Source organism: Pelobates fuscus, chromosome 1, assembly GCF_036172605.1.
Source record: "Pelobates fuscus isolate aPelFus1 chromosome 1, aPelFus1.pri, whole genome shotgun sequence".
NCBI classification, from domain to species: domain Eukaryota; kingdom Metazoa; phylum Chordata; class Amphibia; order Anura; family Pelobatidae; genus Pelobates; species Pelobates fuscus.
Window position 1 is genome coordinate 105,782,087 of NC_086317.1, and position 27,859 is coordinate 105,809,945.

Genomic DNA, 27,859 nt, shown 5'->3' on the forward strand with positions numbered 1-27,859 from the left:
AAGGCCTACTGGGACACCCTCTGCCACCCTGCACCACTTCCTGAATCTCTCCCTTGTATGTCCACACACACACAGTGCAGGGAGCGGGAGTGCACGCCAGGCGCCGGCCAGGAGTTAATTCAGCACCGTGTAATAATGGCTGCTGATGCCTGGCTGCTATAGTATTTCTGGACAGTTTTATAACCCGCCCAGACAGAGCCAGACACCATTAGCTGGAGGTTTGCTCCAGGTGCCCCCAGGGAACAGGCGCCCTAAGCCACCACCTAGGTGGCCTAATGGAAGCATCGGCCCTGTCTACATACACCTTTTCTCTGTCCTAGACTGTATAATGGGAGCTTCTGCCTGCTAGTAAGAAGGTAAGGAGAGGAGTGTACAAGTGAGTGCTAGGAGATAGTCCTTAGAAAGCGTGGGGCCAGAGCATCATTAGACGCATTTATACCAAGCTTGGGGTGCTGTCTGCACAGTATGCCCTTAGTTGGCCAGCCTGCGTGATTGGCAGGCACCCTGGCATGCATTCATGCCAGGCTGACCTTCTAATTCTTTGGGCAGATTTTTTGGCCATGATTACCCCTTTCGGTGGTTCTGGTTACGTGATTCACGCTAGTGGCACACCCTTTCACCCCGCCCACCAAAATCCTGCTTCACCGGACACTGCTGTTAGGGGTAAAACAAAAAGGAGGAAGAGTCTGCGCTAATTCAAATAAGCAGCAACCCTAAAAGGAAAATCCCTCGGGAAACCCTTTTTTTGGAAACAAGAAAATACAAGAAAGGGGGGTCAAGGGCTGCGCTTGAACAAAAGAAGTAAAAAGTGTCTAAAAATATATATAGATACATTTTGCAATAATAGTAAAATCAAGTAAAGTTCATCCGGATATATAAAAAATATATAAAATGAAACAGTCTCACTGGTGTGTAATAATACGGGAATGATCCTCAAGTGTTGCTCCGTCCGTATGGTAGGTAGTCCATATATGTGAAGATAAAAGAGAAAAGAAAAAGCTGCCAATGGTGAAATATTATATGTCCAGATGTGGTATATAATCAAAGGAAATGTATTTCACTCACATTTGTTGGAGCTTTAGCCAGCTCTAAGAGAAGAGACACTTAGTGGTTTAATCCCCACTATCGGATGGTTGGTCCGTCTATCCGGCTTGAAATTCCTGTAGTCAGATATGCGTTGTTCTTTAATGCTGGGGAGATAGGTCCGCCTTTCCGGTATTGGATGGTAGATGTCCACGGAATATATATAAAACAGCAAATAGTGCTCTCAGTGTGAACAACAAAGTAATATATTTAAAAGAATTATACTTACAAGAATAGAGCAGACAGATACTGCTCTATTGCCACAGCGCTGGTGGAATTATCCCCACCTAAGGATTTCTTTTGACGGGATACACTTCAAGTACGTAATAAAAATAAAAAATAGAAGGATTAAAAGTAATAATAAAACTATAAAATAGTAATATAAAAATTAATAGTATAAAAATGCCAGGAGTAGAAAACGTGTATAAAATACAATAAAAATAAGTATACAATTGGTCCTAGTATAAAAGGTAACCAAAAATAACTTTTATTGATTAAAATACACTTATTAAAACCATTTACGCGTTTCACCTTTGGGGTTTTCACAAAATGGTGAAAGAACAGTACACCTGGCAAAGAACTGAATATATAAGTTTACAGAGGTTGAATATGGCGCCAAAATTTCAGTGCACCAATCACACGAAAATACTTGCTGGTATAGACGGAGTGCTCAGTGGTCGGCCAGGGACACAGTACTCTATGGGTCACTGGGCGCTCCTATAGTAAAATACATGCTGGGAATCTGGTTTTGCAATTAAAAGAGGCATAACTAAAATATAGAACCATTTGTTAAAATACAGACTATTTGTACATAAGGGTTTTTGTAGAAACAAAGGATGTAATGTTGAAGGTATTCATATAAATAGAAACATTGATATTGTTATGTTATTGGAAATACTCTACAAAGAGAATAAAATTAAAATAAAATAAATTAATTTTATTCTCTTTGTAGAGTATTTCCAATAACATAACAATATCAATGTTTCTATTTATATGAATACCTTCAACATTACATCCTTTGTTTCTACAAAAACCCTTATGTACAAATAGTCTGTATTTTAACAAATGGTTCTATATTTTAGTTATGCCTCTTTTAATTGCAAAACCAGATTCCCAGCATGTATTTTACTATAGGAGCGCCCAGTGACCGGCAGGACTCTATTTCCCATAGAGCACTCTGTCCCTGGCCGACCACTGAGCACTCCGTCTATACCAGGAAGTATTTTCGCCCATTAGATGATCTGCGCATGCGTGCTGCGTCCCGAGATGATCGGGACCAAATGCAATTAAATTCCTTTTAAAAGCCTCATTTTAATAAAATTTAAATTCCTTAAGCCCAATTAAGCTTATACAAACGTACCTATATGGTTTTAATGTTAATTTGAGATGCATCACATGATCGGGACCAAATGTAATAAGATCCTTTCAAAATCCTTTTAAACCTTTTTTAAAAAAAGCTTAGTTTTAATAATATTTAAATTTCCTAAGCCTAATTAGGCTTATATAAATGTACCTATATGGTTTCAATGTCATTTTGAAATGTATTGAAAGTTTTGTTTTTAATACTTGTCTGTGATTGGTGCACTGAAATTTTGGCGCCATATTCAACCTCTGTAAACTTATATATTCAGTTCTTTGCCAGGTGTACTGTTCTTTCACCATTTTGAGAAAACCCCAAAGGTGAAACGCGTAAATAGTTTTAATAAGTGTATTTTAATCAATAAAAGTTATTTTTGGTTACCTTTTATACTAGGACCAATTGTATACTTATTTTTATTGTATTTTATACACTTTTTCTACTCCTGGCATTTTTATACTATTTATTTTATAGTTTTATTATTACTTTTTATCCTTCTATTTTTTATTTTTTATTACTTACTCGAAGTGTATCCCATCAAAAGAAATCCTTAGGTGGGGATAATTCCACCAGCGCTGTGGCAATAGAGCAGTATCTGTCTGCTCTATTCTTGTAAGTATAATTCTTTTAAATATATTACTTTGTTGTTCACACTGAGAGCACTATTTGCTGTTTTATATATATTCCGTGGACATCTACCATCCAATACCGGAAAGGCGGACCTATCTCCCCAGCATTAAAGAACAACGCATATCTGAGTTGGTCCTAGCCTACACTACAGAAATTTCAAGCCGGATAGACGGACCAACCATCTAAGTACATCCGATAGTGGGGATTAAACCACTAAGTGTCTCTTCTCCTAGAGCTGGCTAAAGCTCCAACAAATGTGAGTGAAATACATTTCCTTTGATTATATACCACATCTGGACATACAATATTTCACCATTGGCAGCTTTTTCTTTTCTCTTTTCTCTTCACATATATGGACTACCTACCATACGGACTGAGCAACACTTGAGGATCATTCCCGTATTATTACACACCAGTGAGACTGTTTCATTTTATATTTTTTCTATATCCGGATGAACTTTACTTGATTTTACTATTATTGCAAAATGTATCTATATATATTTTTATACACTTTTTACTTCTTTTGTTCAAGCGCAGCCCTTGACCCCCCTTTCTTGTATTTTACTGCTGTTAGGGGGAATGGATTTACTTGAAAGATGAAAGCGAGACATTAGCATAGGGTATGTGTTTTCTTCAAGTTATATCCTGTGAGTTTTCCTCCCGCACCACCTCCACCAGATAAATGACGATTGCGAGGGATGACTGTTTAGTGTTTTCGATACAATTCTATAATTCGGCCCATCATAATTGTCAGCACCAGGCCCAATGGGCTCTTTATATGGCTCTGCATACTGGGTGCAATTGACATATCATGTGACCAGCAAGGTACAGTTATGCATCCTGGTGTAGCTGAGCATCATGGGAAGCACTGCTCATAAGTCTTAAAGGAACACTATAGTGTTAGGAAAACAAATATATAGTCCTATCACCACAGTATCTCCAAAATGGCATGTCTGTTCAGTCTTCAGCATTAACAGTTGATCCCCCAGCCCCTCGGAATTGGGATTGGAATTGCACTGAAAAAGTCAAGTATGGACTAACCATGACCTGAGCTGTGCTGAGCATTTATAGGCTTGGTCAGTGACATCATAAGAACAGCGTGACATCACTGAAGGTATCTATGGTAAAAAGAACACGACTAATGTCATCCAAGCACAGACAACTAATATATATATAACATGTTAAGGAGATTTATTTTATTTTTTAAGCAAGGCAATGACTAGAGAATACCTTTTCACCTTTATATTGTTCAATCAGGGGATAAGATTATTTTGTATTCATGAAAAGTAATTGTACTAGACATTTTAGAGTTTATCCACAAAACACCTCATTTTAATGATCTGAACTATTTACTATAAATTGTAGAATGTTTCCAATTCAGAACATTTTACCTACATTTTATAATTTTTGTGTTTTAATATACTGCAAAGCTCTGTTTAAGGAAAAAAAAACTGTAGAGGGGCAGAGTTACAGTTAGGTAGAGACTATAACAGTGTAGCAGAGGGATACAGATAGGCACAGACAATGTTAGGAAAAACTATAAAAAAAGACCCAGTAAAATGGCATTTATGTGAATATAGTATGTGGCGGACTGTCTGGTACCCAGACTCGGTACCTCCACCAAGCACGCTCCCTAGCTATCACTGGGACACCAGCAGCGCTCCAGCCCCTAGCCACCGCAGCTTGGCCGGGGTGTCGTCGTCGCATCCCACCCTGGAACAGGGTCCTGAAATGATTAAGGGTCCTGAAGTGATTAAACTGTATAACTGTATAGCTGGTCCACCCAAACACTGAGACTGAGGAGTGAAGGGTGAAAAGGAACAAATTTATTCAGGCCAAGCTGCCAGCTTATATACACAGCCCCCAGCATGCGGTCTCCATAGTATACCATACAAGCCCCTCCCAGAGATCTCTGTGCCCGGGTTAAAGACCGGTAAGCTAATTATCTCCCAGGAACAGAGAGCCAAACACAAAAACATAAAAGTACCCCAAAACATAATAAAAGCATACAATAACCCATAACATCCCCAAATAGCCCTGACCTGAGTGCCCAAGTTGTCCAAATAGCGATCAGATTCATGCAGTGTAGGGGAAACGCCACCGGGGCAAAGTTCTGACCGACCGCACACGTGGTCCTATGCCCAAAATAGTTCCAGAGCATTTGGTGCTTTTGCCTTCAGAAACTCCTGCAGACGAAATACAGGGTGCTCCACCTGGCTGTCAGTGAGCATTTGTTTCACTTAGTCTCAGGCACCTTACCCAGAAGTTTTCCGGGAACCGCAAGGTCACCTAGCTGAAAACAGTTCCATAACATTCACGGCTAAGTACTGCTGTGGTGACCGGGACCCACAAAGTCTTCAGGTCAAAATTAGTCCCATAGCGGTCTCAGCTATGTACTGCTGAGGACCGTTCTTGGGTTGGTTTGTGCGAACGGCTGCCAGGGAGCTAGCGTTCGGTTAAATCCAGAGAAGGGAAAGTGCCGAACCAGGGGCACTGAGGGAAAGATGCTTGGGGAGGCCAGACAGGTTAACTCCCATATAGGGTCTTTGAATACGGCCCATAGTCCTCGGACAGGAGGCTAGCTAGCAGGCTCCTACACTTTTAGGGGTGTAACTGGGTGTGTATCCAGAGACGGGGCTGTTCTGAGAAATGTTAGGTGACTTACTAATAACCATGTATACAACTAAAATGTACAGTTGCAAGAAAAAGTATGTGAACCCTTTGGAATGATATGGATTTCTGCACAAATTGGTCATAAAATGTGATCTGATCATCATCTAAGTCACAACAATAGACAATCACAGTCTGCTTAAACTAATAACACACAAAGAATGGAATGTTACCATGTTTTTATTGAACACACCTTGTAAACATTCACAGTGCAGGTGGAAAAAGTATGTGAACCCCTAGACTAATGACATCTCCAAGAGCTAATTGGAGTCCAATCAATGAGATGAGATTGGAGGTGTTGGTTACAGCTGCCCTGCCCTATAAAAAACACACACCAGTTCTGGGTTTGCTTTTCACAAGAAGCATTGCCTGATGTGAATGATGCCTCACACAAAAGAGCTCTCAGAAGACCTACGATTAAGAATAGTTGATTTGCATAAAGCTGGAAAGGGTTATAAAAGTATCTCCAAAAGCCTTGCTGTTCATCAGTCCACGGTAAGACAAATTGTCTATAAATGGAGAAAGTTCAGCACTGCTGCTACTCTCCTTAGGAGTGGCCGTCCTGTAAAGATGACTGCAAGAGCACAGCGCAGACTGCTCAATGAGGTGAAGAAGAATCCTAGAGTGTCAGCTAAAGACTTACAAAAGTCACTGGCAAATGCTAACATCCCTGTTAGCGAATCTACAATACGTAAAACACTAAACAAGAATGGATTTCATGGGAGGATACCACAGAGGAAGCCACTGCTGTCCAAACAAAACATTGCTGCACGTTTACACTTTGCACAAGAGCACCTGGATGTTCCACAGCAGTACTGGCAAAATATTCTGTGAACAGATGAAACCAAAGATGAGTTGTTTGGAAGAAACACACAACACTATGTGTGGCGAAAAAGAGGCACAGCACACTAACGTTAAAACCTCATCCCAACTGTGAAGTATGGTGGTGGGGGCATCATGGTTTGGGGCTGCTTTGTTGCGTCAGGGCCTGGACGGATTGCTATCATTGAAGGAAAAATGAATTCCCAAGTTTATCAAGACATTTTGCAGGAGAACTTAAGGCCATCTGTCTACAAGCTGAAGCTCAACAGAAGATGGGTGTTGCAACAGGACAATGACCCAAAGCATAGAAGTAAATCAACAATAGAGTGGCTTAAACAGAAGAAAATACGCCTTCTGAAGTGGCCCAGTCAGAGTCCTGACCTCAACCCGATTGAGATTCTGTGGCATGACTCAAGAATGCGATTCACACCAGACATCCCAAGAATATTGCTGAACTGAAACAGTTCTGTAAAGAGGAATGGTCAAGAATTACTCCTGACCGTTGTGCACGTCTGATCTGCAACTACAGGAAACGTTCGGTTGAAGTTATTGCTGCCAAAGGACGTTCAACCAGTTATTAAATCCAAGGGTTCACATACCTTTTCCACCTGCACTGTAAATGTTTACATGGCGTGTTCAATAAAAACATGGCAACATTTCATTCTTTGTGTGTTATTAGTTTAACCCCTTAAGACCGCAGGACGTTCTATGCCGTCCTTATTTTGGTGGCTCTAAACGCCCCAGGACGGCATAGAACGTCCTGCGATCTTATGTACTTACCTGGTCGCCGGCGATCCCACGCCGGCGATCGCGGTATGGGGGACTTACCTGGGAGCCCAGGGAGTCCCCCTCTGTTCTCTTCGACCCCCCAGGGCCATGTGATCGCGAGGTCCTTGCGAGGACCTCGCGATCACATGGACGGCATAGCCGTCCATAGCAGTGCCAGCAGGGGGAGTGCCTGTAATGACAGGTACTCCCCCTGCTGCCTGAAAATAAAATAAAATAAGTTAAATCAGTGTTAAAAATAAATAATATATACTTAGATCATATATATATTTATTATATATATGATCTAAGTATATATATATACACACATGTACACATAAATATACATACACTGTCTACGTGTATTTTAATATATACATAATTATATATATATATATATATTAATATCAAAATACACGTACAATGATATTGATTAAATATATATATAATTTTCATTATATATATATATTTATATATAATAAAAAATATATAAATATGTTAAATAAAATTAAAAAAATAATAAAAAATATATAAACATGCGTCATTTTGTTCTAACTGTATTTTAAAATTAATATATATTGATATCAAAATACATGTAGAACGAAATAATATATATATCTATATACATAAGTATATACGTATATATCACTATATATATATATATATATATATATATATATATATATAAAAATAATAAAAAATGTATGTATATATATATATATATATATATATATATATATATATATATATATATATAAAAATACAAAAGTTCCTTGCACTCACGCTTAATGTGTAAAGATGTGCCTTATGAGGCCTGCCGGGTGCCAGTCTTCCAGGGAGGTAAATTGTAGTTAATGAAGTAAAGCAGGCTGCACTCACGGACTTGTAAATTTAAATGGTGTTTATTCCATCGAAAGTACTATTAGAATCGGGAAATAGAATACTATAACTTAATCGATCGGGCACTGTAGTCTCCGATTTTTCACAGCGGTTCCATGGCAACAGCTGCAAACGTTGCTATGGCAGCGGCTTGGTTGTTGCGTCACTACGCATGGACCGCGGGTTAACGTGGGGTCACACGGCAGTGCGCGCATGCGCGGTGTTCAGCGGTGAACGCCGGCGAGTAAGCACATCACCTGGGGTAAGTCATTCTAATTAATGTAATGTCCTATATATTTGAGATATTTTCATGTAATGTTTGTATCACTTGATCCTGAGGAAGGTCCCTGTGCGGACCGAAACGTTGATCTTCTTTTTTCTACTTTCGATGGAATAAACACCATTTAAATTTACAAGTCCGTGAGTGCAGCCTGCTTTACTTCATTAACTATATATATATATATATATATATATACACACACATATATATATATATATATATATATATATATACACACATATATATAATAATTCTACGTATATATTTATGTAATAATTTTACATAATTAGGTCATTTTATTAATTACAATTTGCAAGACCTGCCTGACAACCCAGGCCGAAAGTTCAGGGAATTAAATTTTCTAGCACTATATTTAACCCTGTAACTTTCCAGACACCATAAAACCTGTACATGGGGGGTACTGTTTTACTCGGAAGACTTCGCTGAACACAAATATTAGTGTTTCAAAACAGTAAAATATATTACAACGACGATATCGTCAGTGACAGTGAAATTTTTTGCATTTTTCACACACAAATGGCACTTACACTGACGATATAATTGTTGTGATACGTTTTACTGTTTTGAAACACTAATATTTGTGTTCAGCGAAGTCTCCTGAGTGTAACAGTACCCCTCATTTACAGGTTTTATGGTGTTTTCAAAAGTTACAGAGTCAAATATAAGGTTTGCGTTTCAGTTTTTTCACATTAAAATTCGCCAGGTTGTCTTTCAGACCGTATGGTAGCCCAGGAATGAAAATGATCCCCATGATGGCATACCATTTGCAACAGTAGACAACCCAGGGTATTGCAAATAGGGTATGTTCAGTTTTTTTAGTAGCCACTTAGTCACAAACACTGGCCAAAATTTGCGTTCAAATTAGTTTTTTGCATTTTCAAATATTAACACTAACTTTGGCCAGTGTTTGTGACCAAGTGGCTACTAAAAAAGACTGGACATACTCCATTTGCAATACCTTGGGTTGTCTACTTTTGCAAATGGTATGCCATCATGGGGGTAATTCTTATTCCTGGGCTACCATATGGTCTCAAAGGCAACATAACCAATCTGGCGAATTTCAATGTGAAAAAACTGAAATATGTAACACGCTATATTTGACCCTGTAACTTCCCAAAACACCATAAAACCTGTACATAGGTGGTACTGTTTTACACGTGAGACATCGCTGAATACAAATATGTGTATTGTATTGCAGTAAAAGCAAACAGTATTTTGACATTCACAGTTAAAATGTCACGTAGAACTAAAACAATTTTAAAAATTCTTATTTTCTCCCATTTTTTTATATTTGTTTCATATTAAATTATGTTCCATGCCTAAATATTTGATGTTAAACGAAAGCCCTGTTTCCCCTGAATAAAATGATATATAATAAGTGTGGGTGCATTTAATATGAAAGAGGTGAATTACGGTTGGATAGACATATAGCGCAAATGCCAGGTTTTGTTTACGGTTTTTTTGGATCACAACTTGTACATTTGGCTGCGGTCTTAAGGGGTTAAGGACCAAACTTCTGGAATAAAAGGGAATCATGACATGTCACACATGTCGTGTGTCCTTAAGGGGTTAAGCAGACTGTGATTGTCTATTGTTGTAACTTAGATGATGATCAGATCACATTTTATGACCAATTTGTGCAGAAATCCATATCATTCCAAAGGGTTCACATACTTTTTCTTGCAACTGTAATTTAGAACAAGAACAACATATCTTATTTACATGAAGATTTCTAAGACACATTACAGTCAGTATAATTCCTGCGGATCTCTGTTAAAAACTCACACACCACAATATGGAGCTAATAGAAAAGAGGGACATTAGGACAGAAAAGAGGGACTGAAGGATTTAGACCCAAAATAGGGACTGTCCCTCCTAAATACTGATACTTGGGAGGTATGTCTTTAGAACCAACATAAAGCGTCTTTTGACACCAACAGGCCCAACCATAAAAAATGTAGGTTTATTTAACTCGTAGAGTTCACATTTAACAAACATGTCCTTATTTACTATTTTTACCTTGTCAATTTTGGTTTCTGTGAATTCCACAATTAGTGAATGGTCAACATTAACAGTTTGTCCCCCGATCACTGTAAAGTCTGTGTGTATGTGATTTTCCTCTGTAAAAGTCAAGTATCATCTGGGTAAGACCTTAGCTGTGCTGGGTATGTATATGCTTGGTCAGTCACATCATAAGAACAGTGTGACATCACTGAAGATACCTGTAGCTAAGGGAACACCATTGATGTCACCCAGATGCAGATAGTTAATATAAGGTATAAGAAGATATTCTTTTTTTTTAGCAAAGTGATATATAATATTGATCATATTTTTTACCTTTAGATCGCACAATAAAATCAGAAGCAACATATACTTATAAAAGTGATTATATTAGACAATTTAGGGTTTATTCATAAAGCAAAGCATTTTACTGATCGGAAATTCAAAAAGCAAAATGCAGGTTAAAATATACAAGCTTTGACTCCAGATAAATTTGAAAATATTTCTAAATCATTTTAGAGACCTGTACAACAAAAGACACAGAAAACAGTTACACGTAGGGATTGACTGACAGTCTAGCAAGGGAATAACAGAGCACAGATAGATAGGCACACTGGCCTTTATTTTATTCTCTCAGCAAAATACAGTAGAACATTATTGACTGGTTTGTCAGGTGGAAGTCTAACAGCCAAACCCGATAAATAGGCCAGATGCTTGAGAAAAATCACTTGATAAATGTACTTTGGAAAAACACTTTTAATGACCTTTTTTGATAACTAAACCTGTAAGTCCCTGTTCCCTAGTCATTCACCAAACTCTGAATGGTCCCATACCAAATGAGGCAAAACAACTTCAAAATCCAAACATTGTTCACACTATTTAGAGATGCCTGGATTTTGCAGAGTAGGCAGCAGACACACATGTGGTGATGAGTAGAAAATTGTCTGCGTTTTATAAGTCTCACCACCCTCCGTATATCAGGTGAGGTCTAGATCTCTACTGCCAGAGGTTCATTTGCCAATGCAAAGAGGAAGGGTTGACAACCGACAGCCATGCCTCATCCAATTTTATAAAGGGAAAAGGTAATGGGTCACTTGACACCACTGGAGAGGCATATAATGCATGCATCCCTCTAAGAAACTACCCTCCTAACTTCTACAGTGCTGCAAAGAGATAGTATAGGACCACATGGTTATATACCTTCTTGGTATCTGTCAACAAAAAAGTATAAATGAGATATACCTTAAGTGGTCATATGCACTTATATGCAGTCCCAATGTATTCAGATGGCCCTCTTTCTGCCTGCCTTAGAAGCTTCACCAATTTTTACTTTTTTAAATGGAGAGTACAAGCGCTTATATACGTAGTGTTATATCTTAGGTAATTCAGAAAAATTGTTCCGTGAGCTGCTATACCACCGTGCTTATCTTTCTATCAGAAATTGTGGAGAGAAGGAATATCAGGTGTAGCGCTCTAATAGTAGTGGATATACTGGTGTATAGAAAAGACTAGATATACTTTGAGTGGTCATATGCACTTATATGCAGTTCCAATGTTTTCAGATATACCTTAAATAAAAAACACAAATATACAGAACATAGTGTAACCTGTATACAGTAAACTACTATAAAATAAATGTGTAGAATGCTAACTCACACTTTTCTGAGCTAAAACACAAGCTCAGGTATATGCGCCTTTGGGTCCGTAGAGGCGACACTCACCCTCCTTTAAGTCCAAATTTCTCCAGTGGTTGTATCCTAGATAATAAGTATAGGAGGAAAATATAGCGTAGTACAGTCTGTATACTGGGTATGTATTATGAGGTAATTCTTATATACTCACAAACCCTGAGCCAATATATCGACTCACTTCATAGGATGTATGTGGTTAAGGACCACATTCCTTCTTTATAAAAGCAGGTAAAAGTAAAAGCCGTTAGTGTAAAAAATATATAATTTATTTGTAAAAAGTATAATTAAACATCCGGGTAGATGATGAAGTGTTCACTTCCGGTTTCGGCTTTTTCAGCGCCATGCATTCCACGGTGCGTTCCACCGTGCGTTCCACCATGGAACAGCATTTGCAACTCCTCTCTTCAATTTGAAGATGGATTTCTCGAAGCACCATTTTTAATACATAAAAATAATCTTGTTAACCACCTTATACAACACAAACAATTAGAAAGTGTGCATATATATTTTACTAATGCAACCAATGGATATGTTATTCAATATCTATGTTCAGGCAATACATCTATAGTACAAGTTTCTCATTTAAAAGAGAGAGTGATTAAAATCCAAAAAGAGGGCAGAAATAAATAAGGGGTAATATTCATAAAAGGATAAACCAATACTTGAAGGAATATATAAAAGGTACATAAGAAAAAACACCATAACTCCAGAAAAAGGATGAACCAATAGTTAAAGGAATATATATAAATATATTTTAAAAACTCCATAGTTCCAGAAATGAACCCCAAAAATAAAAATACCTTAAAAAGGGCTTGTAAGATTACAGAATGAAAAATATAGAAAATGTAAATATATAAATAGTGTGAAGCAGCAGAGAGGCATATAAATAGAATAATAATTATTAAGTTAAGAAATGACACATTTCAAAGTCCGAATTTAGACCATGTGGAATAAGGCTGTTTAATTTGAATATCCATTCCATTTCCACTTTACTTAATTTTAGATTAAAGTTACCTCCAGTCTTTGGATATTTTATTAATTCCCAAAAATTGGTACCCTTTATTTCACAGTTATGATGAGTTTTATAGTGTGCTGATACGCTGTGTTTTTCAAAACCTTTACTAATGTTCCGGTCATGTTCTTCTATTCTTAAATGCAAGGCTCTTGTAGTCTTACCTATATAATTTAGCCCACAAGGGCATTGCATGAGGTAGATAAGGTTTTTGGAATGGCACGTAATAAATTCTTTAATCGAATATTCATGCCCTTCATTACATTTAAAAAAATGTATATGTCTTTTTTATTTTCGGTTCTTTTGCAGGCTAAACACAGACCACATCCAAAGAAACCTTTTTCAGTATTCAAAAAGGTTATATTATTATTTGGTTTTTCTTTTATGAAACTGGAAGTTAGAGAATTCCTCCGATTATTTACTCCTTTATGGGCCAATATTTCGAAACTGCCGTCCTCACTCTATAATTATTTGAGCTATATGTACATACAAACGGGATCTCATTATTTACATTTTCCGCTTTCTTTTTATATTGTAGAATACTTGTTCTCTCTATTTCTTTAATTTCCTGTCTTGATTTTTCTAATTTTGTACCTTCATATCCATTTTCCATAAAATCTGATTTGATTTTATTGGACTGAATTTCAAAGGTTTCTAAATCTGTGCAATTTCTTCTTATCCTAAGGAATTGTCCCTTGGGAGCATTTTCCAACCAAGGTAAAAAATGGCAGCTGTCTCTACCTATAAAACTATTAGCTTCAATGGTTTTAAAATAATTTTTCGTCTTAATAAAATTATTTTCTATGTATATGTGTAGATCTAAAAAAATAACTTATTTTTTACTCCAATTGCTAGTAAGTTGTATCCCCCATGTATAAGAGTTTAAAATATTTTAAAAAGTCGATAAATCTTCTTGTCCTTCCCATATAAAAAAGATGTCATCTATGTATCGGCCATAGGTAACTAAGTTCTCCACCCAGTCCTGTTGTCCATAAATAAAGTGGTCTTCCCAAAATGCCATAAATAGATTGGCATAACTGGGGGCGAACTTAGTTCCCATGGCCGTTCCTTTGATCTGGAGAAAAAATTCTTCATTGTACCAGAAAAAAATCTTATTTAAAATAAGCTCAATGGCTTCTAAAATAAATTTTATTTTAATAGGGGTAAGATCTGAATGATTTTCCATAAAGTGCTTAGCTGCTTCGTGTCCATAATTATGTGGGATATTACTATATAAGGCTGTTACATCACAAGTAACTAAAAAAATAGTTATTATTCCATCTACATTCATTTAAAAGTTTTAGCATCATAATAGTGTCTTTAATATATGATTTTTTAACTATAGGTTGTAAATGTATATCCACATATTGGGATAACCTACTTGATATGGAATCGATGCCTGCCACAATGGGTCTCCCCGGGGGGTTGTTGAGGTCTTTATGTATTTTTGGTAAAAAGTAAAAGACAGGAATTTTAGGATATAAGATATTTAAAAATGGAATTCCTTTTGGTTTAAAATTTCTAAATTCAATCCTTCATTAAAAAAATCGGAGAATATTTTATTAATTTCATTACTCGGTTTATTCATAAGTTTTTTTTATATGTATTTACATCATTTAAAATTCTTTCAGCTTCTCTATGATAAAACTCATTTGACATTAATACTATACTCCCTCCTTTATCCGCTGGTTTTATTATTAAGTCCGGATCTTCTTTTAGATCTTTAAGAGCCTTCCTTTCCTGTATGTTTAAGTTTTGGTTAAAAGTTTTTATTTTGTCTAATTTTTTTAACATCAGTCATGACCATAGTTTCGAAGGTGGTCATTTTTTCTGAAATCATATGTTTAGGATAAAACTGTGATTTTTATTTTAAATCTGTGTGGGGACCTATTATCGGTCTCCATTTGGTGTTCTATAGAAACATTTTTTTTAAACATAAGTTTCTCTTAAATCTATTTAGATCTACATAAAACTCAAGTTTATTCAATGGTTGGTTTGGGGCAAATTTTAATCCTTTATTAAGTACCTTTTTGTGGTCTTCCTTTAGGATTTTATTACTTAAATTGTGAATCCCTTTCATTGATGTAGTTTCCTGGATGATCTCTCTCGTCTTTCTTTATTTGGTGTGTTTTCCTCCCCTTGTGCCTCTATACTTAAATCCCTTCTCCTTTTGGAATGTGTTGTATTTATATGATCCTCCTCCCTTTTGTGTCTTTCTTTGCCCTTGCTCCTCCAAAAATCCTCATCCTCAAATTCGTCCAACACTTGAAATCTATTGTTCGTTTTAATAGGTTCTTCTTTTCTGTATTGATTATGCGTACTGTAAGGTCTATATTCTCCTTTTTCTTGTCTATATTCTTGTCTACTCTCTGGTCTTTCATTTCTATATGTTCTATCATTGTCTTGCCTGTCCTTGGCATAGAACTCCCTCTTTCTCTGTTCTTTTTGTTGCCAATAGGGAATTCTCACATTTTCACAATCATTATATGGTCGTCTATTTTGGTATTGTCTAGTGAAGTGGTTATTTTGATAGCCATATATATTCTCTCAGTCTGAAGTGGTAGTTGTTATTTGTTCTAGATGTCTGTGTGTATTTGATAGGAGTCTCTCTATGTTCTTGTCTTTTAACAGTTTTATATGTTAATGGTCTTTCCTCTGGTTGTATTTCCTCTCTATCTTCATAAAATTTATCCGTTATTGTTGTATTTTGAAAAGGTTCTAACTTGTTTCATTTTGTAGTCTTTAATGTCTCTGAAATATTTGTTCTTTTTAGTTTCTATTACTTATTTCTCTAATTTATCAAGGTTATTTTTAATGTCTTCCATTACATTATCAAATTTTCTTGATTTAGGGAATACCATATCTCGTTTTGGCATTTACTAATTTCTAGATCTAGTTCCTTTATATTCTCTTCTGGTCTTTTAATGATGAGGTTAATGGTACTAATGGAAAAACCTTCCAACATAGTGTTCCATTCGTCCATAAAGCTCATTATATCTTTATCAAAAGTAGGCATTTTAAAATATCTTTAAAGGAACACTATAGTCACCTAAATTACTTTAGCTAACTAAAGCAGTTTTAGTGTATAAATCATCCCCTGCAATTTCACTGCTCAATTCACTGTCATTTAGTAGTTAAATCACTTTGTTTCTGTTTATGCAGCCCTAGCCACACCTCCCCTGGCTATGATTGACAGAGCCTGCATGAAAAAAAAAAACTGGTTTCACTTTCAAACAGATGTAATTTACCTTAAATAATTGTATCTCAATCTCTAAATTGAACTTTAATCACATACAGGAGGCTCTTGCAGGGTCTAGCAAGCTATTAACATAGCAGGGGATAAGAAAATCTTAATTAAACAGAACTTGCAATAAAGAAAGCCTAAATAGAGCTTACTTTACAGGAAGCGTTTATGGAAGGCTGTGCAAGTCACATGCAGGGAGGTGTGACTAGGGTTCATAAACAAATGGATTTAACTCCTAAATGGCAGAGGATTGAGCAGTGAGGCTGCAGGGGCATGTTCTATATACCAAAACTGCTTCATTAAGCTAAAGTTGTTCAGGTGACTATAGTGTCCCTTTAACCTCTTGGAGTAATGCCGTCTTGTAAGTATTTTTCTAATGTAGCTATTTCCCATTTTATTTTGAGCTCTTTTTGTAGTAATTTTTCAAGTTTATCACAATAATGGTCATATTCTCTTTTCTTTCTATCTAATGGTTGAAGGCTCCAATTTGCAAACTCATTTTCCATATCCACTAAGGTGTTTTTTCTTTTGTCAAATAAATACATATTCAAATAAATTAAAACTCAGCTGCTATGTACAATAAGTAGAACGATAAAAAATACTTAAGAACAAATAGATAAAATAGAGAGTACAAGCGCTTATATACGTAGTGTTATCTTACACATTTATTTTATAGTAGTTTACTGTATACAGGTTACACTATGTTCTGTATATTTGTGTTTTTTATTTAAGGTATATCTGAAAACATTGGAACTGCATATAAGTGCATATGACCACTCAAAGTATATCTAGTCTTTTCTATACACCAGTATATCCACTACTATTAGAGCGCTACACCTGATATTCCTTCTCTCCACAATTTCTGATAGAAAGATAAGCACGGTGGTATAGCAGCTCACGGAACAATTTTTCTGAATTACCTAAGATATAACACTACGTATATAAGGGCTTGTACTCTCCATTTAAAAAAGTAAAAATTGGTGAAGCTTCTAAGGCAGGCAGAAAGAGGGCCAAGAGTCTCCTTATAGAATATTTGGAAATAAAGTAGACAGTTTGCGGGCTAAGACATCCTTATATTCTTTATAATGTGCTACTAAAAGACCATGAGGTCCAGCTTGGGTGCTCTTGCACTTCTGAACATGAGTATTGTCTCTTTTATTTGTGGGGGCATCGTGACAGAATCTGTGAACCTGGCTGAAACACTTTGGCCTGTAAATCAAAAGCGTATTTGTAATGATGGTGCCAGGAGCATCCAGAGGAACTGATTTCAGTCTGGAGGAAGGAGCGGTCACCTCCTATAGAATGTAAGCTCGTTTGAGCAGGGTCCACTTCAACCTATCGTTCCTGTAAGTTTTTTGTAATTGTCCTATTTATAGTTAAATCCCCCCTCTCATAATATTGTAAAGCGCCATGGAATCTGTTGGTGCTATATAAAAAATAATAATAATAATAATGATAATAAGTGATATCTGCATATCCAGTGGGTATTGTTATACACTCAGACATAGAACAATATGGAGCTTCTAGAAATGAGTGACATTAGGACAGTAAAGAAAACAGTCCTTTTTAAATAGGAACATTTGGAAGGGATGGCTTTAGAACATCCAACATAAAGCGTCTTTTGACACCAACAGGGTAGACCATAAAAAAATTGTTTTTTTCTTACTTGGAAATTACACATTTCACAAACATCTCCTAATTTACTATTGTCTTACCTTGTCTATTTTGGTCATAGATTGAAAATGTTCATGTTGCTTCAAAATTCCACAGTTGGTGAATGTTTAACATTAACCGTTTATCTCCCAATCACTCTGAAGTCTGTGTGTATGTGACTTTTCTCTGTAAAAATCAAGTATTATCTGGCTAAGACCATAGCTGTGCTAAGTATGTTTAGTGACATCATAAGAACAGCGTGACATCACTGAAGATACCTGTAGCTAATGAAACACCACTGATGTTACACAGACAGTTAATATATCAGGGTATTAAGGAGATATTCTTTTTTTAGCAAAGTGATATATTTTAGAGATTTTTTTTTACCTTTATATTACACAATCAAGCTATGGGGAGTTTATACTTTAAAAGTGATTGCATTAGACAGTTTTAAGTTTATTCGCAAAGCATTCTACTGATCTGAAACCCAAAAAGCAAAATGTGGGTTAAAATATACAAGCTTCCAGAGGCTAAATAGCCAATGCAAAGAGGTGGGGTGACAACCGACAGCTACGCTTCATCCCATTTTATAAAGGGAATAGGTGAAAGGTCACCTGACTCACGGCAACTTACACCACTAGAGGGACATATAACGCCTCTAAGAAACTACGCCACACTTCTACAGTGCTGCAAATGGATAGTCTTCTAAGTCCACATGGTCAAAGGCGTTCTTAGTATCTGATAAGAAAAAAAGGATAGGTTAGTGAATCCTCCAAGGCAGGCAAGAAAGGAGCCAAGAGATATGGAAATAAAGTGGGCAATTTAGTGGCTAAGACATCCTTAAATTCTTTATAATGTGCTACTGAAAGACCATGAGGTCCAGCTGGGGTGCTCTTGCACTAATGAAGATGAGTATTGTCTCTGTTATTTGTGGAGGCATGGTGACAGAGTCTGTGAACCTGTGTACTTAGAGCTGACACACTTGGGCCTGTGAACCAAAAGTGAATGTGTAATGATGGTGCCACCTGGTAGTCGTGGTGGTGCCAGGTGCCAGTGGAGAAGGGATGATGGCAAAGCAGGAGGGTTTTACATCTCATGCTAGGGACCAGTCTGCACTGTTCCCATTACAATATACATCCATTGTGCACCAAGTACCCACCCACATTCTGAGAATCTCACCTTCCCCCACCTCACCTCCTCAAGAGAATAAAATACAGGTGAACAACCGTGTTACATCTCATCCACAAAGTAAAAAGGTTCAAAAGAAACAGACACATGTTACATTACTTAAATATATAGAGACAAGATACCACTTTCAGCATAGGAAACCAGAGTTTTGTGGTACTCCCAGTCCACTTCCAACTGGAGTCCCCATTGACAGGTAAGACTTGCATAATAAGGGCTTGCAAAATTAGATTAGGGTCCCCCAAGATATATAATACACATGACATGCAAATGTAAAGCTACCTAAAACAAAATATATTGTTTAGAGATTATAACTTAAACTAGAAAAGCTACAATTTCTGGAGAAATTGTGTGAAGTGTTCTTGCCTCCACCAGTAGTCTACAACTGGAGTGGGTGGAGTAACTGTTATTTTTTATTTATATAGCCCATTTAATTGCAACGTTGTTGCCCAAAGTGCTTCACAGTTACATTAAAACATACATTTATAAAAACCTTAGCAGGTGTACAAAAGGCTCTGTCTATGACATCACGTGCTGCTCCAGCCTGGCAGTTGCCAAGATGGCGGTTGCCATCTTCAAATTGTCGCATTGTAAAAACTATACATCCTACAGCAAAGAGCTTTATATTGTGAGAATCACAAGACCCAGACCTACATTTTGATGCTTGGTATGTCTCTGAAGTATTCAAAATGAAGGCACAGTCGCAGTTTAGAAATTTCCCTTCAGCATCGGCTGATCAGACTGTGCATTCCGGGACTATACTCCTGCCTCAGTCTCACACCTTCATGTCCTCACCTGGCAGGCAATAACTGTGGTCCCACTGCTCCTCTCACACATTCAGCAGTACCTTCTGATATTAAGCTCATGAGACTACGGGACTATGCTAGTATTAATAGGTTCTTATGAGTAGTTTAGCCAGATAAATATAGTCATTTGCATTTCTACTACATTTCATATGGCCTAGAATGAGACCTAAGTAACTAAACAAGCTCTAGCCTGTTCACTGCGCTCCCTGCTTCAGTTTATATGCTTTATAGGCACTATTAAAATGGAAACCTCTACCATAGGCTATATATGTAATCTTTTGGCTCATCTACTACGGTTAATCCACGTTACCAAGCATGCCATTGGTTTAAAGGCAAAGTTTATGTTCCCTGTTTCTGTACTCAATAATAACGATATATATATTTAATGTTTTAGCAAGCTATGAATGTGATGGTATAGCCTATCACATAACTAAACACTTTGTGACCCATCTTCTTAGAACGTGACCTCATTACCTAACTAAAACCTAAATCGTGCAAAGCCAAATGTATACCCCATCGTAACTATTCTTTTTAATACTGCATTGTTACGTATTTATAATTTCAAGCGCAACTAGCTCTGTCACAGCTAGAAATCTAGACATAAGCATCCCCGCCCAAGCGTTACCTACCTTATCTGAGTTACATATGTTATACTACAGCTAAACAGTCAGGAGATACCAGAGTGTGAATAATCATACCAAACTGCATATTACTTATAAAATTGTGCATGCATCAACATACCCCATTCTGTTTCAAATGTTTATGCAAAAGCGTGAGGATTGCCTTTGGGATACCACATGCGTGTTGTTATCTCATTTGCACAGCAAAAATAAAGAATAAAAAAAAAAAACTATCAGGACTATGGCTTAGCCGTGGACATTTTTTGTGGCAGCAGGGATAGCTGAACATTTTGATATAAGATTTGTGTAGGTGGGCTTGAAAATTAGGGAGTGGTGGCAGTTTAGAAATCCTGTCCTGATTTTTCAGCTTTTGCCAGCTCCCACTCTAGTTTTGAACATTTTGACATTCATTCCTATGGGACCAATTTCGCCACAAGAACGACGATATTCCGTGAACCATTTGGCGAAACGTTCCACAAAGTAATAGCAATCCGATCGGGAACAATACGCACGTTTCGGTATATTTCTGCTCCCACTCTAGCTTTGCCATTCATTCCTATGGGACAAATTTCGCCAGAAGAACGACGATATTCCGTGAACCATTCGGCGAAACGTTCCACAAAGTAATAGCAATCCGATTGGGAACAATCTGCACGTTTTCGTAATTTTTTGTCTATGTAGTGTAAAAACTGTGGGAGGAGTTAGGGTGGCAAATTTGGCTATAATAAGAATAAGAATAATAACTAGAAAAGCTACAATTTCTGGGGAAATTGTGTGAAGTGTTCTTGCCTCCATCAGTAGTCTACAACTGGAGTGGGCGGAGTAACTGTTATTTTTATTTATATAGCACATTTAATTGCAATGTTGTTGCCCAAAGTGCTAAACAGTTACATTAAAACATACAGTTATAAAAAATTAGCAGGTGTAAAAGGCTTTGTCTATGACATCACTTGCTGCTGTAGCCTGGCACAGGTCAGAGTATTTTGGCGGTTGCCATCTTCAAATGGTCGTATTTTAAAAACTATAAATCCTACAGCAAAGAGCTTTATATTGTGAGAATCACAAGACCCAGACCTACATTTTGATGTATAGTATGTCTCTGAGATATTAACAATGAAGGCACAGTCGCAGTTTAGAAATTGCCCTTCAAATGTGAGCTTTGCAGAGTGGGGTTTCAATGAATGTCAATGGACGGCGTGAGTTGCAAACAAATGGTCATATTGTGAAAACTATAGGGAGTATGGCTTAGCCGTGGACATTTTTAGTGGCAGCAGGGATAGCTGAACGTTTTGATATAAGATTTGTGTAGGTGGGCCTGAAAATGAGGGAGTGGTGGCAGTTTAGAAATCATGTCCTGATTTTTCAGCTTTTGCCAGCTCCCACTCTAGCTTTGCCATTCATTCCTATGGGACAAATTGCGCCACAAGAACGGCGATATTCCGTGAACCATTTGGCGAAACGTTCCACAAAGTAATAGCAATCCGATCGGGAACAATCTGCACGTTTTCGTAATTTTTTGTCTATGTAGTGTAAAAACTGTGGGAGGAGTTAGGGTGGCAAATTTGGCTATAATAAGAATAAGAATAATAATAATAACTAGAAAAGCTACAATTTCTGGGGAAATTGTGTGAAGTGTTCTTGCCTCCACCAGTAGTCTACAACTGGAGTGGGCGGAGTAACTTATATCATTTATATAGCACATTTAATTGCAATGTTGTTGCACAGTTACATTAAACCATACGTTTATAAAAGCATTAGCAGGTGTAGAAAAGGCTTTCTCTATGACATCACTTGCTGCTGCAGCCTGGCACAAGTCAGAGTATTTTGGCGGTTGCCATCTTCAAACGGTCGTATTTTAAAAACTATAAATCCTACAGTGAAGAGCTTTATATTGTGAGAATCACAAGACCCAGACCTACATTTTGATGTATAGTATGTCTCTGAGATATTAACAATGAAGGCACAGTCGCAGTTTAGAAATTGCCCTTCAAATGTGAGCTTTACAGAGTGGAGTTTCAATGAATGTCAATGGACGGCATGAGTTGCAACAAATAGTCATATTGTGAAAACTATTCAGACTATGGCTTAGCCGTGGACATTTTTAGTGACACCGCAGATAGCTGAACGTTTTGATATAAGATTTGTGTAGGTGGGCCTGAAAATGAGGGAGTGGTGGCAGTTTAGAAATCATGTCCTGATTTTTCAGCTTTTGCCAGCTCCCACTCTAGCTTTGCCATTCATTCCTATGGGACAAATTTCGCCACAAGAACGACGATATTCTGTGAACCATTCGCCGAAACGTTCCACAAAGTAATAGCAATCCGATCGGGAACAATCTGCACGTTTTGGTAAATGTTGGTCTATGTAGTGTAAAAACTGTGGGAGGAGTTAGGGTGGCAAATTTGGCTATTAGAATAAGAATAAGAATAATATATATGTGAGATAACATTAAGTGGTCTTGCTATGCAAGAACACTTAATAATAATATATATGTGAGATAACATTAAGTGGTCTTGCTATGCAAGCACACTTAATAATATATATGTGAGATAACATTGTGGTCTTGCTATGCTAAAATATTATCAAACCAATTTGCTTTGTTTGTTTCCTCGCTTGTTAACAATGACCAGTTGGGATTTGTTATAGGCAAACCAGCAACGGATGGAACCAGAAGACTCATTAATCTGATTCATTAAATTAAAATTGATCGGGCGCCTTCTCTCCTCCTATCTTTGGATGCTGAGAAGGTGTTTGATAGAATACACTAGGGATATCTGAGATGGGTGATGATCAGGATGAACTTGCCTTCCTCTTTTATTGATTCAGTTTTCGCACTGTACTGCAGACCATCAGTGGAAGGCTATGTTTTTGATACGTTTCTGTTGTCTAATGGTTCCAGACAGGGGTGTCCATTGTCACAATTTTTCTTCATTTTATAAATTCTCATAAGAACCAAGCATTGTCATTTCATATTCCAAGGCCTGTGTTGGAAACATTGATGGAAGGATACCGGTTTGATTAGAGAAGGTAATTTCTTTCTTATTTAGGAATTAAATATTACCAAGAACATGTCAAGCATTCATTTAACCTTGCCAAGTCGTGGCCAGATGGTTAGATGTTTAGTTATCCTAGTTGAGGAGGATGGCTTCTATCAAAATGAATAGACTCCCTAAAGTCCTATATTTTATAAGAGCTATCCCCCCAATTGTTCCCTTGTCTTTTTTTTTTTTAAGAAGATACATTCAAATCTTCTTAGATTTATCTGGAGGAACAGAATGTGCAGAGTTAAGTTAGCGGTTCTACAGAACTTGAAGGGTTGTGGAGGCCTGGGGGTGCCTGATTTGAAAATAAATTATTATGCAACCAAGGCGGTTGCTGCTATTAAATATAATTTAGATTCAAATAAACCAAGATGGTTAGAGATGGAAACAGTTAAATTACACCCATACTATTATCTATTAAATAATTAATTTGGCCCCCTCTTTCTATAAGACCTAAAACATCTACAATGTTTCCATCAACAAAAATCTAATTAAAAACTTGGTATGTATTGTTTAAAACTTTAAAACCCAACTAGTCTTGACCAAGAGCTATGCTGCTTTCTATACTATATCATTATTATTCACTAATAGATTTGACTGATTGATGCTCTAAATTCATAAACAATATTAATAGTTTTTTCAACCTATGATTCACTAATGTTGTTTTAAAAAATTAAGTTAAGTAAGATTTGGACGATAGTTGGCCCCCGGTACTCCGCAATCACTGAGATTCTACAAGAGCAATTTAACATTCTGACCACAAATCCTGACCACAAATTTGAAAAAATTACGAAATTTGAAAAAAAAAATTTATTCCACCCAAATTAAAAATATATATTCTCTTTATGTTATTTAAAAAAAAAAATTAAAGGAGCACTATAGGGTCAGGAACACAAACATGTTTTCCTGACCCTAAAGTGTTAAAACCACTATCTAGCCCCCTTGGCCCCCTAAATATAGTAAAATCTTACTTGTTTTCAAGTCTGAAGCTGCTACCTCTGCCTGTGAACTTCCTCTGACATCATCAGAAGTGGTGGCCTGATCCAATCACAATACTTTCCCATAGGATTGGCTGAGACTGTCAAGGAGGCAGATCAGGGGCAGAGCCAGCACAATTCAAACACAGCCCTGGCCAATCAGCATCTCCTCATAGAGATTAATTGAATCAATGAATCTCTATGAGGAAAGTTCAGTGTCCGCATGCAGAGGGAGGAGATACTGAATGTTTGGATGCATTTCAGGCAGCCATGACCCAGGAAGGATCTCTAACAGCTATCTGAGGAGTGGCCAGTGAAGTTATCACTAGGCATTTTTCTCTGAAAAGACAGTGTTTACAGCAAAAAGCCTGAAGGTAATGATTCTGCTCACCATAACAAATTCAATAAGCTGTAGTTGTTCTGGTGACTATAGTGTCCCTTTAAACATCCTAAACCAGACTAGATTCTAGTCTAGGAAAAAGATTTGGGTCTGCAATAGGACCTGGAGGAATGGCTTGCATTAACATCATCTGGCAAAGAGATCACACAATGTTCCAACCAGATAGAAATTACAGCAAAATTATATTCTGTTGGCACCTGGCCCCTTCAAGACTCCATAAAATTGATACAAAATATTCAGATAGGTGTTGGCGGGGTTGTGGAGACCTTGGTACGGTTTCACAAATATGGTGGCACTGTGCAAAATTGAAGCCATTCTGGCAATTTTGCCACTGATAAAAAACAGAGAACTGTCAATTGTAACATTCTCTGCAGGGTGGATTCAAGAAATCCGGAAAGTTAGATACAATCATGGTAGGCCATACCTTGATATTAGACGTTTACTACTTTACCATCAATTAAGGAAGCATTGATTTTAGTGCTCAATAACAAAAGGAATGAACTGGCATCAGAGGTGGCTGCCTAAGGCCTCGTGGCCGCCTAAATCACCATACGGCAGACTGACACATCGAGTCTTTGGTCTATGACAAAGGATCCGACACAGGAGGGGGCCTGGCAGCTTTCCCTTTATGTCACCGGTTTTGAGGTCCCTCCGTTCAGTCTGCCCTGACTGAGAGCGCCAACAAAGCCTCCTGTCTGCAGCTCCGCTGGGTGCAGAGCTGCAGACTGAGGTGTCCCATGATCTCCAGCCAATCAGAGTGTTGCCGCGAGTTACCACTGCTCTGACTGGAGATCGTGACACTTGTCACATGTCTTCAGCTCTGCACCCGGGTGAGCTGCAGACCAGAAAGTCAGCCCACCAGGGAAGTCCACCAGACCACCAGGCAATTGATTTTAAATTTTATTTTTTTAAAGGGTACTTTCAACCCCCGTCTCCCGGTCACAGCCCCCCACCACACATCTTGTCACAGCCCCCACACACACTATCACCCCCACTCACACTTTACCATTCCTTCACACACAATGTCACCCCCACACTGTCACCCCCTGCACATACACTATCACCATTCCCTAACACTTTCAGCCCCCACACACTGTGACCTAGCCACACTCACATCTACCACTCCTAAACCTGTAACTCTCACACCTTCCAATCATATCAAACTCACCTGCAACAGTAACACACAAACACGCACACAAAAACTAACACACTCACTGACACTCACTAGCAGACACACAAACTAACACACACAAACTAACATACACAGTCCACACTCACTTTTTTTTTTATATTATTTAATCCCCCATCCTCCCTACCTTTTGGGAGTGCTGAGGGGATTCTAGTTTTTCCTGGGATCCAGTGGGGCTGCTGTGGGCCAGTCCTGCAGGCGGCGAGGGAGCACTGATCCTCCTGTTCAGCTCCTTTGTGTGCTGCGTACTGATGCCGGAGCCGGAGTGACGTCATATTCCGGCTCTGGCATCACTGCGATGTGCGCGAGGGAGCTCGCGGCAGAGAGCGCTCAGGGGAGAATGCTCCCTCGCGCGCCCGCCTGCCAAGTGACACCACTGCCAGCCTCGGGGGGCCCTGAGGTGGCCAGCTTCTGGGCCCCCCAGGAGAAGAGGCTGGCAAACTGGCATACATACCCGGGTATGTACGCCAGTGCACACTCACCCTGTCATATTAACCTCCTCCAATCCTGTCACACTTACTTCCCCTTGCCCTGTCATACTCCCTCCTACATTAAGCTGTAATTGTTCTGGTGACTAAAATTCACTGTTCTAACATTTGGGACTAAACGTAAGAGTTTATTTAGGTTTTGACAGAGTTGGGGAAAAAGGTGTGTTTAGGGTGCAGGCATGTGGAATTTGTAGGGTTATATGCAAAGTACTTACCCTCCTGTGATTGATTATAGAACTGCAGGAGCTGTAAATCACTCTGCGCTGTCCTATAATATACAGTGTGCATCACTCTGTTCCTCTGTGTGAGAGGCTTGCTAGTGGGAAAATAGGAAATGATCTCTTACACTTGCTGTCTGGCCTCACACACAGACCCTGTAGGTGCTGGGACAACACTGTGCTTTACTCTCTATGTCCAGCATAGGAGGCCATACCTCCCAACTTATCCCGAGAATCTGGACGCCGGTAGGAGTATGAAAAAGGGGTGAAGCGATTGTGTCACTGGCGCTACCCAAATGGAGCAAATCTGCCCAAATTACTGGCAGTTCAGACTGGCGTGAATGCATGCCAGGCTTCCTGCCAATGATGTAAGACCAACCCAATGAGGGCAGACCATACAGGCAGTACTGTTTCAGTGCTCTCTGACGGGTCCTAGTGCCTGAACATATTGCAAGCGCGTCTGAACAGTTCCCTGGTTTGATGGTCGGACAGGATCTAAAAATCATGACTGTCCCACCAAAATTGGAAAGGTTGGGACGCTGATTGGACTACAGAAGATGCTAGTCAGGGCACCTTGGACTTATCGCCCCTCACCAGCCCACCTGAGCTTCAAAAAGGCACAGAATTGCTGTAATTAGGCACTGCCTATCTACTCTGCAAAATGGAAAATCCAGCCCTGGTACTGGTCAGGCAATTGTAGATCAACAGCTGAGCAGGAAAAACAATCCAATTTGGAGAATGTTTTAAACTGTTTTTATTCTAAAATGCATTTCTCTATTCTACACAATTCCTGGTTTAGTAAATAAATCCAATGCAGCTTGTCATGC

At 38.1% G+C, this 27,859-nt stretch overlaps 1 protein-coding gene across 3 annotated transcripts in view; it reads left to right on the forward strand.

Moving 5' to 3' along the window:
* Positions 1 to 27,859, forward strand: part of CCDC181 (coiled-coil domain containing 181) — a 60,928-nt gene that overhangs the window by 19,823 nt on the left and 13,246 nt on the right. The window lies entirely within an intron of this gene.